The sequence below is a fragment of the Micromys minutus genome (assembly GCF_963924665.1).
Source record: "Micromys minutus genome assembly, chromosome: 13".
Classification (NCBI taxonomy): Eukaryota; Metazoa; Chordata; class Mammalia; order Rodentia; family Muridae; genus Micromys; species Micromys minutus.
In genome coordinates this window covers 46,535,825-46,553,550 of record NC_137982.1, presented here as the reverse complement: position 1 = coordinate 46,553,550, position 17,726 = coordinate 46,535,825, and positions in this window count along the sequence as shown.

Here is a 17,726-nt window from a genome sequence, read left to right as displayed (position 1 = left end):
GTTCAAACGAAGAGGGTATCATCTCTGTGAGAGTTTTGCTTTTTAAAGTGTGATTTTTTTTATTACTAAATAATTCCATACCAATTGTTTTGAAAGTAAACATTTAAATTTCTTTTACTTTAAATTTTATTTTGTAGAAGTAAGTTTATACTTTTATATAGAAGTGTATTTTATACTTTGGCACAATGTTGTGGGAAATAAACACTAAAATTCATTTATTTTGACAGATTTCCAACTTTAGTTTTGGTTGTGAGCCTAGCCTTTAATGGCTGAGCCATCTCTCCAGCCCCCAACTTTATTATTACATAGTTTTACATATATATATATTTTAGTTGCAAGATGGAATTTTGAATTATTCCAGGAATAACTGGAAATGGGTCTTTATATTTTAAGTCAGTATAGTATAGTTATTTTTTCTTTATTTAAATACAAGATGCTAGGAAGTTACAATTTGGTAGGCCTTTATTTGATTGAGGGTGAAAAGGACCCAGTTAGATGTAGTAGGAAATCACTGACTACTCTTTAAGCAATGAAATTTGAGAGTGAACAATGTTTCCTTAAACACATAAAATTGTATATAACTTCATTCCTAATTTTACAAATTTATATATATATATATATATATATATATATATATATATATATACACACTTTTAACCTCTCATTTTGTACAAAATTTAAAAAAAAGGATCACAAACTGATCTAGGGCAGAGAAAAGGAGGGAACATTTATGAAAAACGTGACTTAGCACAACTTCCACATGAGTTGTACTTGTTAATATATGTCAAAATTATAACTGCATAAAACTTTAAGCTCAGCAATTCTACTTCTAAAATTTCTTTGTTAATAATGGATGTTGATGTATAAAGAAATGGCACATATACCAGGTTACATAGTGTCATGGTTTGAATATGCTTGGCCCAGGGAGTGGCACTATTTGGAGGTGTGGCCTTGTTGGAGTAGGTGTGTCACTGTGGGTGTGGGCTTTAAGACCCTTACCCTAGCTGCCTGGAAGCCAGTGTTCTGCTAGCAGCCTTCAGGTTAAGATGTAGAACTCTCAGCTCTGCCTGCACCATGCCTGCCTGGATGCTGCCATGTTCCTACCTTGACGATAGTGGACTAAACCTCTGAACATGTAAGCTAGCCCCAATTAAATGTTGTCCTTTATAAGACTTGCCTTGGTCATGGTGTCTGTTCATAGCAGTAAAACCCTAACTAAGACAGATAACAAAATGTTCATTGTAATTGTAAAGGCCCAGAATAAGGTAAATGCCTATCAGGCGAAGACTAGCTAAGAATGCTACATCTTTTCAGTTGAATACAATACAGACACTAAAATGAATATGAATAATTTTTTCTTTGAGAATAATTCTTAAGATATTTGCAGAGCAGTGATGAGAGCCAGGGACGTAGTTCAGTGGTAGAGTGCTTGCCTAGCATGAGAGAGGCCTCTGAGCATCTAAACCAGAACAGAAGGGAGCAGGAAGAGGAAGATGCAGAGAGGGAGGAGAGCAACGAGGAGAGGGAGGAAAGGTTACACCTAAAAGTCTATCCAAGAACTGATAATAAAGGCTGGAGAGATGGCTCAGCCATTAAAGGCTAGGCTCACAACCAAAAATGTAAGAACTGATGAGACTTACTGCCTTCAGAGGGGACTGTAACATGTGTAGGCTAGGTGAAAGACTTCACCCCCACATACACTCTTTTTTACAATTTTTAAATTTTGTATTAGTACATATACACAAAAAAGAACTATATAAAATACAGTGGGTAGTCTAACAACTCACTTGTTCTTTGAGGATGCATTTACTCTAAATATAAAATTATCTTCAATTTCAAAGCATAGAATTAAGACTTAATTAAAAATACTTAATTTTTTATTTGCATGCAGGTTTTGCGTATGTGTGTGCACCTTCTGAATGTCTGATACCTGTACAACTCAGAGAACACTGGATCACCTGGATTGACGTTAGATTGATGGTTGTGAGCCAGGAAATTAACCTGCAAGAGCAATAAAGGCTCTTAACCATGAAGCTATCTCTTTAGCCCCTAAACACGTATTTTTTAAAGAGTTACTTTATTTTTTATTATGTATGTGTGAAGTGGAAATTTCTTGTTTCTTTGGAAACTCAGTTCTATCCTGTGACATTTTTCTGGAAACTCTCTCATGAGAGGACGTGTGGCTGAAAACAGACACATGGTGTTTTTCTGGAAGCTGCCTGAAGAAAGGGCATGTGCTGTTTTGCTAGTGTGGATGCTTGAGAGAACATGTGGTGTACTTGAGAGATCACGTGATGTTTGGAAAGGATATGTGTAACCCAACAGACAGTGGACAATGCTGTGGCATTGATTTGCCTTGCCATTTTTTGTTGGGCTTTGCTGATACTGGTCTTTGCAGAGGACATTGTAGCATTGTTCAGCTTTCCATCTTTGCTGATCATTGTTCATTGTGACTTTGTATCAAGAAACTTGCCAAAGAACTTCTCCTGATATTATGGTGGCTTCTTGCTGCTTCTGTGGACTCTAGCCAATTGGCAGAGCCTCACAGTTTCTTCTGGATTGAGCTACCATTGTTGTTGATTCATGAATGGTGTTTGTCAGTGGATTGAGCTATTGCTGCTGATTTGTGTGAACTGTAACTGCTGATATTCTGATAACGAAGATTGGATCACCCTAAAGAACTATTTCTAAACAAGTTCACATCCCCATATGCCTTATTAATCTTTCCTTTCCACTACCTCTGCTGGGTGGTGGGGAGGTTAAAGCGTTTAAGCATTCTTATTAAAGTAGGTTTTGAAAAACGTAAGCCTACATGTATGTGTGTGTCTGTTGGCGTGTGCACATGAGTATAGAGTCTCGGAGGTTGGACGATGGCATAGGATCTGCTGTTGAGGTTAAAGGTGGTTGCTGAAATGTGTGCTGGGAACTGAACTGTGGCCCTCCTCAAGGGTGGCAGGTGCTCTTAACTGCTGAGATATCTCTATAGCCCAATCGTATTTTTAAAACAATAATTTATTTACTTTACATCCTGATTGCAGCCTTTCCTCCCTTTTTTTCCAGTCCCTTCCTCTCACCTTCACCCCATCCACCCCTCCTCCCCTTCTCAGAAAAGGGGAAGCCTCCTGTGGATATTAACCAGCCTTGGCATATCAAGTTGCAGTATGACTAGGCACATCTTCTACTACTGAGGCTAGACAAGGCAGCCCAGTTAGGGTAGAGGGATCCAAAGGCAGGCTGTGTAGTCAGAGACAGCCCCTGCTCCTGCTTTAGTTCTACATGAAGACTCAGCTGCACAACTGTTACATATGTGCAGAAGGCCCAGGTCCATCCCATGCATGCGCTCTGGTTGGCAGGTTAGTTCTATGAGCTTCTACTGGTCCAGGATAGTTGATTTTGTAGGTTTTCTTGTGGTGTCCTTGGCTCCTCTGACTTCTTCAGTCCTTTGTACCCCCTTTCTGAAGGATTGCCTACCAAATGTCTAACTGTGGGTCTCTGCATCTGTTTCCACCAATTGCTGGGTGAAGCTTCTCTAATGACATTTATGTTATGCTCTTGTCTGCAAGTATAGTTGCATTGGCTGGTTCTGTGTCAACTTGACACAATCTGGAGTCATCACAGAGAAAGGAGCCTCCGTTGAGGAAATGCCTCCATGAGATCCAGTTGTAAGGCATTTTCTCAACTAGTGATCAAGGGGGGAGGGCCAAGCCCACTGTGGGTGGTGCCATCCCTGGTCTGGTAGACCTGGGTTCTATAAGAAAGAAAGCTGAGCAAGCCATGGGAAGCAAGCCAGTAAGTAACATCCCTCCATGGCCTCTGCATCAGCTCCTGCTTCCTGACCTGCTTGAGTTCCAGTCCTGACTTCCTTTGGTGATGAACAGCAATGTGGAAGTGTAAGCTGAATAAACCCTTTCCTCCCTAACTTGCTTCTTGGTCATGATGTTTGTGCAGGAATAGAAACCCTGACTAAAAGAATAGTGTAATATCGGTAATAGTATCAGGGACAGGCTGCCTCTCATGGTATGGGTCTCAAGCTAGGCCAATCATTGGTTGTCCCTTCCTTCAAATTCTGCTCTATCTTTTACCCCTGCACATCTTATAGGCAGGACACATTGTGGGTCTTCAAGCAAAATTAAAATTATATTACATGTTTTATCTTTTCATCTCAGAAAGTCATTTCTGTGAAGAGACACCATGGCTAAGACAACTCTTAGAAAAGGAAACATTTTTTTGAGGATTGGCTTATAGTTTCAGGAAGTTACTTCATTATTATCATGGTGGGAAGCATTGTGGTAATCAGGCAGATGAGGTGCTGGAGAAGTAGCTTAGAGTTATATCCTGATCTGCTGGCTAAGAAAGAGGGAAGAAGAAGAGGAGGATGGGGTGAGAGAGAGAGAGAGAGAGAGAGAGAGAGAGAGAGAGAGAGAGAGAGAGAGAGAGAGAGAGTATGTGTGTGTGGGCCTAGCATGAGCTTTTGAAACCCTCAAAGACCACACATAGTGACCTCCATCCCCAAAGAGGCTACACCTTGGAATGTTTTCCAATAGTGCCACTTTCTAGTGACTAGGCACCAAATGTATGAGCCTATGGGGGCCATTCTTATTCAAAACCACCACAGTCATAAATAAAAATTGGCTAAATAACTTGCATGGAAAGCAAGTATGACTTGGTATACAGTGGAATGCCTAAAGAAATACAAAGTGTCTTACTACTGATTGTGATCAGTGAGCCACGCTGTATGCAGAAGGTTGAGAGTAACATTTAAATTGCTTCAATATAAGGGTACATTTGTCTAGAATGAAATTATCTCCAATAAAATGTTAAAAGGTTATTTTTATTTTGGTAAAGCCATTCTTGGTTTTTCCTTTAATTACTCATGGTACGTGTTTACATGTGTTTGTGTGTGTGTGTGTGTGTGTGTGTGTGTGTGAGTCCTCCTACTATATGGGTTCAGGGATACTCAGGTAGTCAGACTTGGTGGCAAGTGGCTTCACTAGCTGAGCCATCTCTCTGATTTATATTAAAAGCTTTTTAAAGCAAGAATCTCCTTTTCAATATCACAAACATTTCAAAGAGAATTTGATTGCACTGGTCTGTCCTGTAGGCTCAACTTTTGAGCTAGAAAAATTATTCCAGGTGGTATAAAAGGTTAGCATCTGTAAAAATATCTTCAAATGAAGGAAGATAAAAGTTCTGGAAGTAATTGCAAAGAGAAAAATATTCCAGAATTTTAAAATCAACTTATGATCATTAGTATGAAGCTCAGATACATCAAGAAAGGAAAAATTACTAATACTGATTTTGTATTTATTTTAAGTTTGATATTATGTTTCCTGGATTTTGGCATTTATTTAAACAATTAAACTAAAATCTCATTAATACTGGTTACTTTGTTTTAAAGTACCCCTTTTTGCTTTGTTTTATTTTACTTATGACATATGCCTCACCCATTTAATTATAGAGAGTTCCAGAACACTTTCATCACTCAGAGGAAAATAGGTAGGGGGAAAATAAGGGCTGTTATAAAAGAAGTTTGTTTTGTTTTGCTTTTGTCTTTTTGTTTGTTTGTTTGTTTTGAGATAGGGTTTCTCTGTGTAGCCCTGGCTGTCCTGAAACTCTTTCTGTAGACCAAGTTGGTCTCTGCTTCCCCAGTGCTGGGATTAAAGGTGTGTGCCACCACCACCTGGCTCTTCTTTTTGAATCGTTATTTTTGTGTATGTATGTGTGCCTGAGGGAGTTTACACACATTACATGTGCTTGTGCAGATATCTACTGAAGCCACTCTATGGGATGAGGTTGAGTTCTGAGGAACTGTGTCATACTGACAGGAGCAGTTTGCAAGGACATAGCACCTCATCCTCTGTAAATGTCTGGCGAGGCCTTTGGCTGGAGCTAGTGGAGTTGGGAAGTTGACACAGTGGGGGGTTGGGGGGGGAAATATCCACTGCCCTCCTTCCTTCTGGATGTTGACAAAGTATCAACGCGGTTGGATGTATCAACCACAGCTTCCTTCCACAGCATTACCACAGCCTGAGTATGTTTCCCTACAGAGACCTTCTATGGAAATTAGCTAACCCTCTGCCTCCTCCTTCACACTATCTATAAATGAAAAAACACTGGGCTGCTGCTGCTGCCGCCTCTCCATGAGGTGGAGACACTTAATTGCACATTTTCTGTATCTGTATCTCCTGTTTTTTTTATTCCCCCATCAGCTCAGTTTGGTCATTGCCAAAGTCATGCACGTCGTGGTCCACCGAAGTTACCTCCTGATGTGGCTGCTGTGAGCTTAGCCATGTCCCCAGCCTGAATAAAGGCTCTCTCAAGTACTCTTGGACAATATTCAAAGGAAACAAAGAAGACAAATTAAAATGACAAAAAAATGACTCAATCCAATATTGCTTTAAAGTATCTTATCACTCAGGAAAGCATATATTCTTATCTATATTTTATAGATAAAAATGAAACAAAGTCAGAAACTTGCTTCTGATACACAAGTAGCACGCCACACATTAATACTTAGACTATAATCTTTTACTAAAGTCTCCAAATATACTAGATTTTTCCTCGGGAAATAGATATTTGAACCATTCTCTGGAAGAGATGTATGGATTCACCAAAAAAGAGAAAAAGGAACAGGATATTCTGAGCAATGAGAGAAACTGATTAACACATGGAACTAAATTCTATAGATAGTTTCACTCTAAAGTAAAAATTAAAATTTTAGGACCCTCTTAAAAAAGCAACATAAGCTTCTGTGGGAGAAACAACCATTCTATAAGTTTTTTTTTCCTGCATATATGCATGTGCACCATGTATGTGTCTAACATCCACAGAGGTCAGAAGAGGGTATTGGATCCCCTGGAACTTCAGTTGTGAGTTGTTGCCAGGTGGGTGCTGGAAACCTGAATCCTGGTCCTCTGGAAGAGCAGCAAGTGCATTTAACTTTTAAACCATCTCTCCAGTCTAAGGAATCTGTATGTTTGCAAATTTTGCCAGTGGTAAGGAATTTTTAGTCTGGTCATTTGAAGATTGTTTTATCTTTGCTTGTTGGCTTTTCCTTCAGCATGGGGGGCATTGTCGGTGTGAGTCTGGAACTGTGGAGGGGTGTGGGGATCCAGGTAAGAGGTGGCTGGGAATAGGTTGTGATGCCTCTAGTGGGTTATTTCCATGGTTTGTATTTAAGTTGGTAGTTACTGCTTCTTCAGGGTAAGAATAACTTCTAATGATGCTCCATCTCCGTACTGTGTTGGCTTGCTTGCTGTTGTGGTATTTATTTATTTATTTATTTATTTATTTATTTGTTCTTCTTCTTCTTCTTCTTCTTCTTCTTCTTCTTCTTCTTCTTCTTCTTCTTCTTCTTCTCCTCCTCCTCCTCCTCTTCTTCTTCTTCTTCTTCTTCTTCTTCTTCTTCTTCTTCTTTTTCTCCTTCTCCTTCTCCTTCTCCTTCTCCTTCCTCCTCCTCCTCCTCCTCCTCCTTCTTTCTTCTTCTTCTTCTTCTTCTTCTTCTTCTTCTTCTTCTTCTTCTTCTTCTTCTTCTTCTTCTTCTTCTTCTTCTTCTTCTTCTTCTTCTTCTTCTTCTTCTTCTTCTTTTTGGTACAGAGTTTCCTTGTGTAGTCCTGGCTGTCCTGGAATAAACTCTGAAGACGAGGCTGGCCTTCATCTCAGAGATCTACCTGCTTCTGCCTCCGGAGTGCTGAGGTTGGCGGCATAGGTCATTACCCTGCCTCTGTTATGCTGTTATGATTAGCACTTGGATGACATTGATAGTGGGTGGAATAGAGACAACCTTTGCACTGTATGGAGCTGGAAGCTCATCTGTGGGAGATTCTTTCAGTCATCAGACAAGCAAAGTTGCAAAATTTTAGATTATGTTCTCACTAGCAAGTAGTGCAATTAAAAGTTTGTTACTATCAAGAGTACTCGCTCATACAGCACACAAAATGACATACATCTCACCTAGTTTTATTTTTTATAGGAATTATGCAAAATAGTTTCTCGGGATTCTTACTCTCATTTAACCGTTTTCTTTACTTCTGTGTGCTTGTGTGGGATGTGTGAGTGGGTACGTGTAGGCATATCTGTGTTCATGGCTGTGGAGGCCACTGGCTGACATTAATGACTTTCTTGATTATTCTCCTTTCTGTTCTTCTTTATCTAGTCTAGCAAGCCAATTTGGCCCTAGAATTTCCTGTAATTCCCTCCCACATTGGGATTAGAGATGGCCTACCCAGCATTCATGGGTGCACTGGGGGGGTCTAAACCGGTTCTCATGTGTGTAAGGTGGGTGCTTTATGCATTGGATCATTTCCCCAACCCAAGCATTCCTACTGCACCCCAGCATTTCCAGTACACATTCATACTTTCAGAATTTTTTTTTGTGTGTGAAAAGGGTCTAATTTTACATCCAGGCCGTCTCTGCTCTCAAGGTAATCAATCCCCTGCCTAAAACTCTCAACTTTTGACAGTATAGACGTGAACCATGACTCCTAGGCTAATACTGTCTTATTTATAAATTATTTTTATGAAAGACAATATTTATATTGGGTGGATCTTCAGATAGAAAGGGTACACTGAAGAGCCTTGAAATCTTTGCCACGTAGCACCAAAAGTCTATTCTTATAAACATATAAATCAAGGGACAGATGATAGCCTTCCCTCTCATTTTGAAGTGCTGAAAACAGTTGAAGATGTTCTGTCTTGTAGAGAACTGTCAGCAGATATGACAATGAGACATGAGTCTAATAATTAAAATTCAATGCAAATCTTAGAGTTAGTTATTGAATTCAGTTAATATTTGCATGAAATGGGAAGGAACAATGTTTCAAATGGAAATGTTAGTGATTTATGAAGAATTAACTAAAATAATGGGAAATGCATACACACACACATACACACACACGTATACACATACACAAAATGAAAGACTCAGCAAAAAAGCAAATACCGAATATTGCTTATAGTGTAGGTTCTGTCGGAAGTGACCAATGTCCTTAGTTGGCCATTATTGTGTTTCCCTGTTGTTACCAAAAAGCTTATGAGTCATTTTCAGTTTGGTGACCAATGAAAACTCAGCCTCTAGCTTTATTCCAGAGTGAGAAGCATGAGTTGGGGGTCTGGTGGCACACACCTTTAATCCCAGCACTCAAGAGGCAGAGGCAGGTGATCATTGTGAGTTCAAGGCCAGACTGGTCTACATATTGAGTTTCAGGACAGCCAGGGCTTCATAAACACTGTCTCAGAACAACCAAATGAATAAACAATCAAATAATCCCAACAACAACAAAAGAATGTGGAATGAAATTTGGACAGTATTAACCTGTGGTTGAAACCATTCATGGAGAGTCATCTGACAACATAGTGGCTATGAAATGTGGGGGGAAAGGCTTCCAGCACTCCGTAAAGATGCTAACAAGCGTGCAAGATGCACAGCACATGTGGGTGAGGCCTACAGTCTGCTGAGGAAAGAAAACCACCTTCACAGTTATTACCAGGACGGTCTTTAATGACTTCTTTTGCTTCTTAGGTTTCCCTCATATGGAGTATGTTAAATATACATGTCAAAATGGTTACTTTTTTGTTTTGTTTTGTTTCTTTAAAAAATGAAATATAATGTAAGAAGCTCCCCATTATAAAGCCATTCAAGGGGCTCAGTGGTTAAGAGCACTGACTGCTCTTCCAGAGGTCCTGAGTTCAAATCCCAGCAACCACAGGGTGACTCACAACCATCTGTAATGGGATCCGATGCCCTCTTCTGGTGTGTCTGAAGACAGCTACAGTGTACTCATATACATCAAGTAAATAAATATTTTTTTTAAAAAAGCCATTCAAGTCTTGCAGTACAAAGGTCAAGTCCAGTCATACATTTTAAGATTCAAAATTTTATTTTTCAAAAGTTTGGAAGAAAAACCCCAGTACAAAACCAAAACAAAACAGCAAGAATAAAAACTTATTCTAAAGTAGATAAAGACCTGAAATGCACTTGGACTGTAACAGAGAAAGAGACTTTGGAACATTGTAGCCAAGTCACTTAGGAAACTGAAACTGCGATTTGTTATTACATGAAAGGAACCTTTTTTATGTCTTTAAAAATACTTATAAAAAGCTAAGAAAAATTTATAGAAGGTGTACATGGAACCAAAAAAATATACAAAGACAAACAATGGTATTGGCAGAAATCATCCCAACACTGAAGGTAAACTGGGAAAACCAAAGATTTCAAGTCAGAACGAGAGCAGAGCTGAACCAGAAGAAAAGTATTTCACAGAGGCCCGCGGAGCATGTGGTATCCCAGTCAATGAGAACAGAAGATCATACATGCACACTGGAAAAAGACTGAACACATTGTATGTTATTCGATATAATCCAGCAGAGCAAAAGCAGTAGGAATTCGTGTTGCTGCAACAAGAACATTAAGGGTGGATGGTAATGTCACCGATTTAAATACAGTTTTTGATGATTTATACAAAATGCTAAAGCCCTGAATTAAAAATAAAAACAACTTTTGTGTATAAGTGTGTGTGTGTAAGTACACATGTAAGTATGTGTGTATGTATTTAAGTATGCATGTGTGTGTGTGTGTGTGTGTGTGTGTGTGTGTGTGTGTGTGTACACACGTGTGGAGATCAGAGGACAAATCTGTGAAGCTGGTTTTCTTTCACCTTTACATGTGGTCCAGGAATCAAACTTAGGCCTTTAGGCTTGCACTGAAAAAAGCCCTTTTCCATACTAATTCTGTAGTACAGATACAAGGCCCTAAAAAAAAGTGCTCTCCCCACATTTGCCACCTATCCTAAACATTTATCCATTATTAAGGCAAAATTGAAACATGAAAGAAAAAGAATGCTTCTTTTCTTTATAGGAGATATTAGAAACCATTGTGAAATCAAGAGGTTATCAAACGTGTACAGGCTGAGTGATGGGGAATGAACAAAAGACATATTTGGTTTGAAAATGCCCCAGTGAAACCTAATACTGTGTGTGCGCCAAGTTTAAAAACAGACAATTAGCGAAGACTTGGAGCTCGGAGCTGCAGCAGAGCTCGCCATGAGCACAGGCTTACATACTCACAGGAGGCCTTTAGTATGATCTGCAGCATTCCCCGACATTCCCCCACCACAGAAAAAGCGGCAGGCACAACTCCTGATTCTGATATTTGATATCTGTTTGATAATTAGCGACTAAGAACTCTAAACAAAGCCCGTAAAACAGCCCTCTGGAGACTTTAGGAAGACTAAAACAGGGAGCTGAGAAACGCTGGAGAGGTGAGCTCTTCAGGGATGAGTTTCTCATGTCCTTCCTTTTTTACTCATGGTCTTAAGCCAAAATAATCCTGATAGCACCAGGCATCGGCAGACAGGTACAAGTCTGAGATTCCAATTTCTGTCCGGAAGGCCAGGGAACGTTTACAGGCCAGACTGCGTGGGGTATTTTTTTTTTTTCTTGACTAATCAAAGGCAGACAGCGGAGGTGTGTCTGTGTTCTTCCTTGTTCTCTGATCAGAGTAGTTGAGAACCAGGAGTGCATTAGCTCTTAGAGTTCATAGTTATCTCTTTTTGTTCCTTTGTGGGTGGCCCCAACTGTGGGAACCAGTGGCAGCTAGGAGTGAACGAGGGATCGTACCTTTCTAGCCAGAAGATTAGGCAAAGGACCTCTGGGGACTGCGAGGTGTCAGAGAAAATCCTGGAAGAAAAAGGCTTGAAGATGATCCTCCAGTTCAGTAACCAATATAATACTAGCTTTCACGTTTGAGCCGCACACGTGCGGAGCAGACCCAAAACTACATAGCAACGGCTTTGAAGGCTGACTATAAATCTCTAGTCAGACTAAACGTTATGTGGTAACCCAGACAAACACAACAGCTCAGCCAGACAAAACAGAACGGAGCAGACCCCCGCCCCCACCACTGAACGACTACCTACAGGAGAGATGAGATCTGTGTTCTGTTGCGTGCTAGTGGACCAAGCTACGCGGAATGAGCCAATCCTTGAGATTTGAGGCCATAGTCCTCTAGACTGCCAACCCCAACCCAAACGTCGGAATCTACATTCACGTCAGGGTCCCCCCCCCCAAATCAGGCTTTGCTTTATAATTCACTGGAAGAATGAACAGAAATCATGCTGGAAGAAGTAGTTATGGTTGATTGTGGGGCCAAGAGACAAATTATAACCATTTGTACAAAGAACGTGCACAGAGCCAAGTCTGGGGGAGTTCTAAATGAAGCTTTCATTATGTTCTTAGGGTTTTTTTTTTTTTTTTTTTAGGTTCTTATCTTTTGCCTGTCAGCGTGGGACAATTTCCGATAAGTGTGGAAATCTGCAAAGCTCCCTGGAGCTTTGGTGTCTAGACGTTCAACTATCATTCTTTTGAGGGCTTTATTTGTGTGTGTGTGTGTGTGTGTGAGAGAGAGAGAGAGAGAGAGAGATTATGCACATATATGTGCCTGAGTTTGAGGTCTAAAATATGCATATGCATGTATGTATGGCTCGTGTTTGGAGTTCAGTTTTCTCTTTCCATGGTGATAGCTAAGAATCAAACCCGGGTTGTTAGGTTTATGCTGTGTCTTAGTTGGGGGTTTCTATTTCTGTGATAAACACCATGACCAGTAGGAATCCGGGGAGAAAAGGGTATATTCCAGCTTACACTCGGGAGAGTTAGGGCAGGAACTGATAATGAGGCTATAGAGAAATGCTGCTTCCTGGCTTGCTCCTCATCATCTGCTCAGTCTGCTCTTTTATACATCCCAGGTCACCGGCCCAGGCTTGGCACCACCCACATCAGTCACTAATTAAGACAATGCCCCACAAGTTTGCTTACAGACCAGTCTTTTCTCAACTGGGTAGCCTCTCCTCAGACAACTCTAACTTGGGTCAAGTCATAAACCCTTTTACTTTTACTCTTAAAAATAGAGGACTTTTGCAGTTCTTGGGTTATAACTTAGCTTTTTCTACTTTCGTATTCTCTTCTCTCCAGTAGGTAAGCATGAACAAGTAAAACCTAAAACTTCCAGACACAGAGATATGAAGAGAAACAAGGGCCAGAAACAAGGCCTAAAAGCAGCTGTCAAAATGCAGTGTGGCTTGCACATTTAATCCCAGCACTTTGGAGTCAGAGGGCAGATCTTTGAGTTCAAGGCCAGCCTGACCTACACTGTGAGTTCCAGGACAGCCAGGGCTGCACAGAGAAACCCTGTCTTGAAAAACAAAACAAAAAACTATGTCCATTTCGGTAGTGGTCATCTCTGGTTATTTTCTGATAATCCTTTTTTTAAAAATTTATGTGTATGGGTGTTTTGCCTGCATATATGTGTCCGTGCATTAAACGTGTGCCAGGTTCCTTTTGAAGCCAGGATGGGCCATAGGATCACCTGGACCTGGAGTTACAGTGATAAGCTGTCAGTTGAGTGCTGAAAACTTAACTTTGGCTCTCTCCAGGAACAATTGTTCCTAACCTCTGACCTTTGAGCTTCCTCTCCTTTTTTTCTCCTTCCTCTTCCTCTTTTTCTTTTTCTTTTTTTCCTTTCTTTTTTCTTTTCTTTCTTTCTTTTTTTTTTTTTTAAGACAGGATCTTCATAGCTCAGGCTGACTCAGAGCACTCTGCAGCCTACATTTATTGGTCTTGAATTTGTGGAAGTTTGCCGTCTCAGCCTTTCTAGTGCTGAGATTTATAGGTGTGAACTGCCACATCTAGCTTCAGCACCAGTACCATCACTGTCACCACCACTGTCATTAGCAGCAGCAACAATAGCGTTGTTTTGCAGCATTCAGTATCAAATTCAAGACTTCTGCATGGTAAGTACTCTATCGTTTCTAGATCCATCTCCAGCTAAAGCACACGCACACACACACACACACACACACACTCATACATACACACACACAGAGACACAGAGAGATACAGAGACAGTGTATATATGCACATTATTATATAGTATATATGTTTGTTAGTAAGCAAAGTAATGTGTTTTATTGTAGTATTTACACACACACACACACACACACACACACACACACATATATTTCTTCAAGACAAGGCTTCTCCGTGTATTCCTGGCCATTCTGGCTGGCCTCAAACTCAGAGATCGCTTTCCTCTGCCTTCTGATTGTTGAGATTAATGGTATTCACCACCACTGCCCAGTGAATTAACTTGTTCTTATTTATCTTTCCCACTGCCTTCCCAGTTCTGTGCCATCTTTCTACAAGTAGGCCCTCCTTTGCTTTGCATTACAAGTATTTGATTACCTTCTCTTGCTTGGTGTCCAGGGAGGACAGAGGGTATCTGATCCCTTGGAACTGGAGTTACAGGTGCTTGTTTGCTGCTATGTAGGTGCTGAGAATTGAACCTGCTTCTCTGGAAGAGCAGCCGATGCTCTTAACCACTGAGCCATCTCTCCAGCCTCTTGTACATTAGATTCTGAATGCTTCTTGTGGTTGCATGCATGTGCATTTATTTCTCTAGACTTGGACATTTTTCTGCTATAATTTCATAACTAAATTGCTCATGCTTTTAATGTTTACCTCAGTTCCTTTTCCCATCTTGCAGATTCCTTAGGTGTGGTCTCTGGATGTATCCATGTTCTCCGAAGGTTTGATCATGCTTAATCATTCTGGTTTTTATGTATGTGGTATTGCCTCAGTCCGGTCCTCCATCTCCAACAGCCATTCTTGAAGTGGAAATTTCTGGTTTCTTTGGAGACTCGGTTGTGCCATTTCATGTTTTTCTGAAGCAGACATGTAGGAGGATGCTTTGCTAAGGGCAGACACACGGTGTTTTTTCTGGAGACAGCCTGGAAAGAGGACATGTGATGTCTTGCTAGAGCAGATGGTTAGGAGAGCATGTGATAATTGGGAAGGATGTAAATAGTACCCGACAGACAGTGGACCGTGCTGGATGGCTTTGGTTAACCTTGCGTTGTGTACGAGCCGTTCACCTCTGCGCTTTGCCGACACTGGTCTTCACTGCCGACGATGGCAGATGGTATTGGTGTGCTTTACCATTCCTTGTTGGTCATCATTTGTTGTGACGTCATAGAGAGGAAAGCACCAAAAACCTTCTGGCGGTCTGGCGGCTTCTTGCAGCTTCCACAGACTTGGGCCAAGTGGCAGAGCTTTGCAGTTTCTTCTGGCTCTACCTGGACCTGCTGTTGCTGGTTTATGAATGATGTTTGAGAGTGGGTTGAGCTATGGCTGCTGATTCGTGTGAACTGAACTGCTGATATCCTGACAAGGCAGATTGGATTCGCTCCAAAGAACTATTTCTAAACTGGTCCATGTCCTCCTTTGCTCTCTTAATCTTTCCTTCCCATTGCCTCTGGTTGGGAGTGAACTGGAAGGGATGTTGAAGCATCCAAGAACCCTTATTGAATGTAGGCTTTGAAAATCTAAACCCACACATCCTTTTTCGCCACCTCGTCTATTGTGACACTATTAACTGTGCAATTATTTTATTGGCTCTTGCATTTACATCACGTCTGTCTGGTTCTTTTACAGAGTCTGTTTCCTTACTGACAATTTCCTCCGTGATTTTGAACTTCACCTCCAATTTATTCATTCAACCTGCTTAAGTTTTCTGGCTAGGCCGAGTTCTCTATGTGGTCACCGATCCTTTTAAAAAGTAGGACTTGAAAACTTTTTCTGCTATGGAACTTCAGTCGTTGGCTCTAGTGTCCAGTGCTGAAGAGCTGCACTGTAGAGGTGTGGCAGCAGCTTGTTTTCCGATGTGTTTCTCTGCTGTCTTTTGCCACTGTGCTGGGATGAAGGCATCCTCCAGGTTTCACTTTCCCTTCTGCTCACTCATTGGTTTTGCAGTATGGAATTCTTCCTGGTGAGTTGTCAACGGAATTTATGACCCTTGCTGCTTTAGGGAGGAAGCTTAGCACAGTACCGCATACAATGATTTGGTCAAAAGGAGGCATTTACTTCACTCCAGAGAAGTTTCAGAGACAGCAGCCCTGAACCGAATAAGTGAAATTTAGTTCAGTGTTTTGAAAACTATGGGAATTGATAGTCAAGAAGTAAAAATGGGCAGGAGGGTGGGAAGTGAGGGAGCAAGGAATGAATGACACAAACTGGGTGGTTAGAGGTAAGAGAACTAACTATGCAGGAAAATGGTTTAGGCACAAAGAAAGGGCCATAAAACAGTACAGAAAGTGAGTCGGAAGCAAGAGAGCTACAGGGGGAAATACTGTATAAACAGGGAAGGGGGTCGTGAAAAGCCTTTTTGGATGAGCTACAAACTAAAACAAAGCAAAGTCATATGTTAGCGTGTATATTTAGGTATGGGATCAGTGAGGGTAGTGGGCCGGAAACTAGAAAGTGGGATGGAAAATGAGGCTTTTAAGCTCATAAGTGTGTGCGCCTGGGGGATAACAAAACACATGTGATATTGAAGTGGAAGAGGGATCCTGGAGGGAGGTTATAGCAGAGATGGTGGTGGGATGGGCGGGAAGGTGTGTATGGAAGTGTGTGTATGTGGGAGAGGAGAATCAGATAAAAACATGTAAGAAAATCCCATGTTGTAAAGAAACCTGTTACTAGATAGAATAAAGGTGAATTTAGAAAATGAAGTTGAGAGGAGATTTCAGTGCCAGTGATTTTTGTAGCTAGGGTGAATGTGGCTTCTCCTATCTCTTTTGTAGAAGGCTCTCCCAGAAGGAAGAGGGCCATTAACCTCAGTTGCTCAAGTCAGCATGCTTTTCCTGCCCACAAAGAACTCCACAGACTCTTGCCTGCCACTTACAATGTTGTCTCTGGTATGACGCTGGGAACCATACTCTGAACCCTGGCTTTCTGTGGCTCAGGCCATGAGGGTGTGGCAGCCTTGTCCACACTTGTTTATCTTGGTGACTGGGTGTTCACTGCACGCTGGACCTTGGCTTCTCCCTACACAAGTCCAGCACACTGATGTTCCTGTTCTGTTGCTTCCTCTGGCAGGACTGGGAGCGGTGGCTTCTCTGGGCTGCGTGGGGAACCTCAGCTTCAGGTTCCTGACACACTTCTGCTGCAGTCTCTGTCTCTCTGCCTGTAGTGTATCCTGTCCCAAACACATCTCCACAGTCCACGTTGACATTTATAGATTACACTCAGCGTTAGTGAACAGGCTTTTTCCCAAAGGTGCATGGAACACTCATTGAGACTCACTGTATTTACTTAGTGGAGTGTGATAGATACATCCACACTGGCAACGAGCAAACAAAGTATACACAGTGTTACCTTGCAGATGCCATTCTATGTAAAAACCTATCCATGAACTACCAAAGATACTTTTTAAAGTTTTGTTTATTTTATGTGAGTACACTGTAGCTGTTTTCAGACACACCAGAAAACAGAGTCTGATCCCATTACAGATGGTTGTGAGCTACCATATGGTTGCTGGGAGTTGAACTCAGGACCTTTGCAAGAGTAGTCAGTGTTCTTAACTGATGAGCCAACTCTCCAGTCTTAATATTTTTGCTTTAAAAAAGATTTTTTTCTGTAATTAACACTTCACCAGGCTAAAGTTATAAAAAACGTTATAAAAATATAGTGTGTGTATGTGTGTGTGTGTGTGTGTGTGTGTGTGTGCATATGCACTTCTATGTCATTTCTGTGTCACGGCACATGTGTGGTTGGTTCTCTCCCTCCAGGTATCTAGGCTTGGTATCAGCTGACTTTACTTACTGAGCCATCTAGCTAGCCCCAACCATAAGTAACTAGAAGTAACATCTATTATTATGACATTGTCCTTTAGGTCA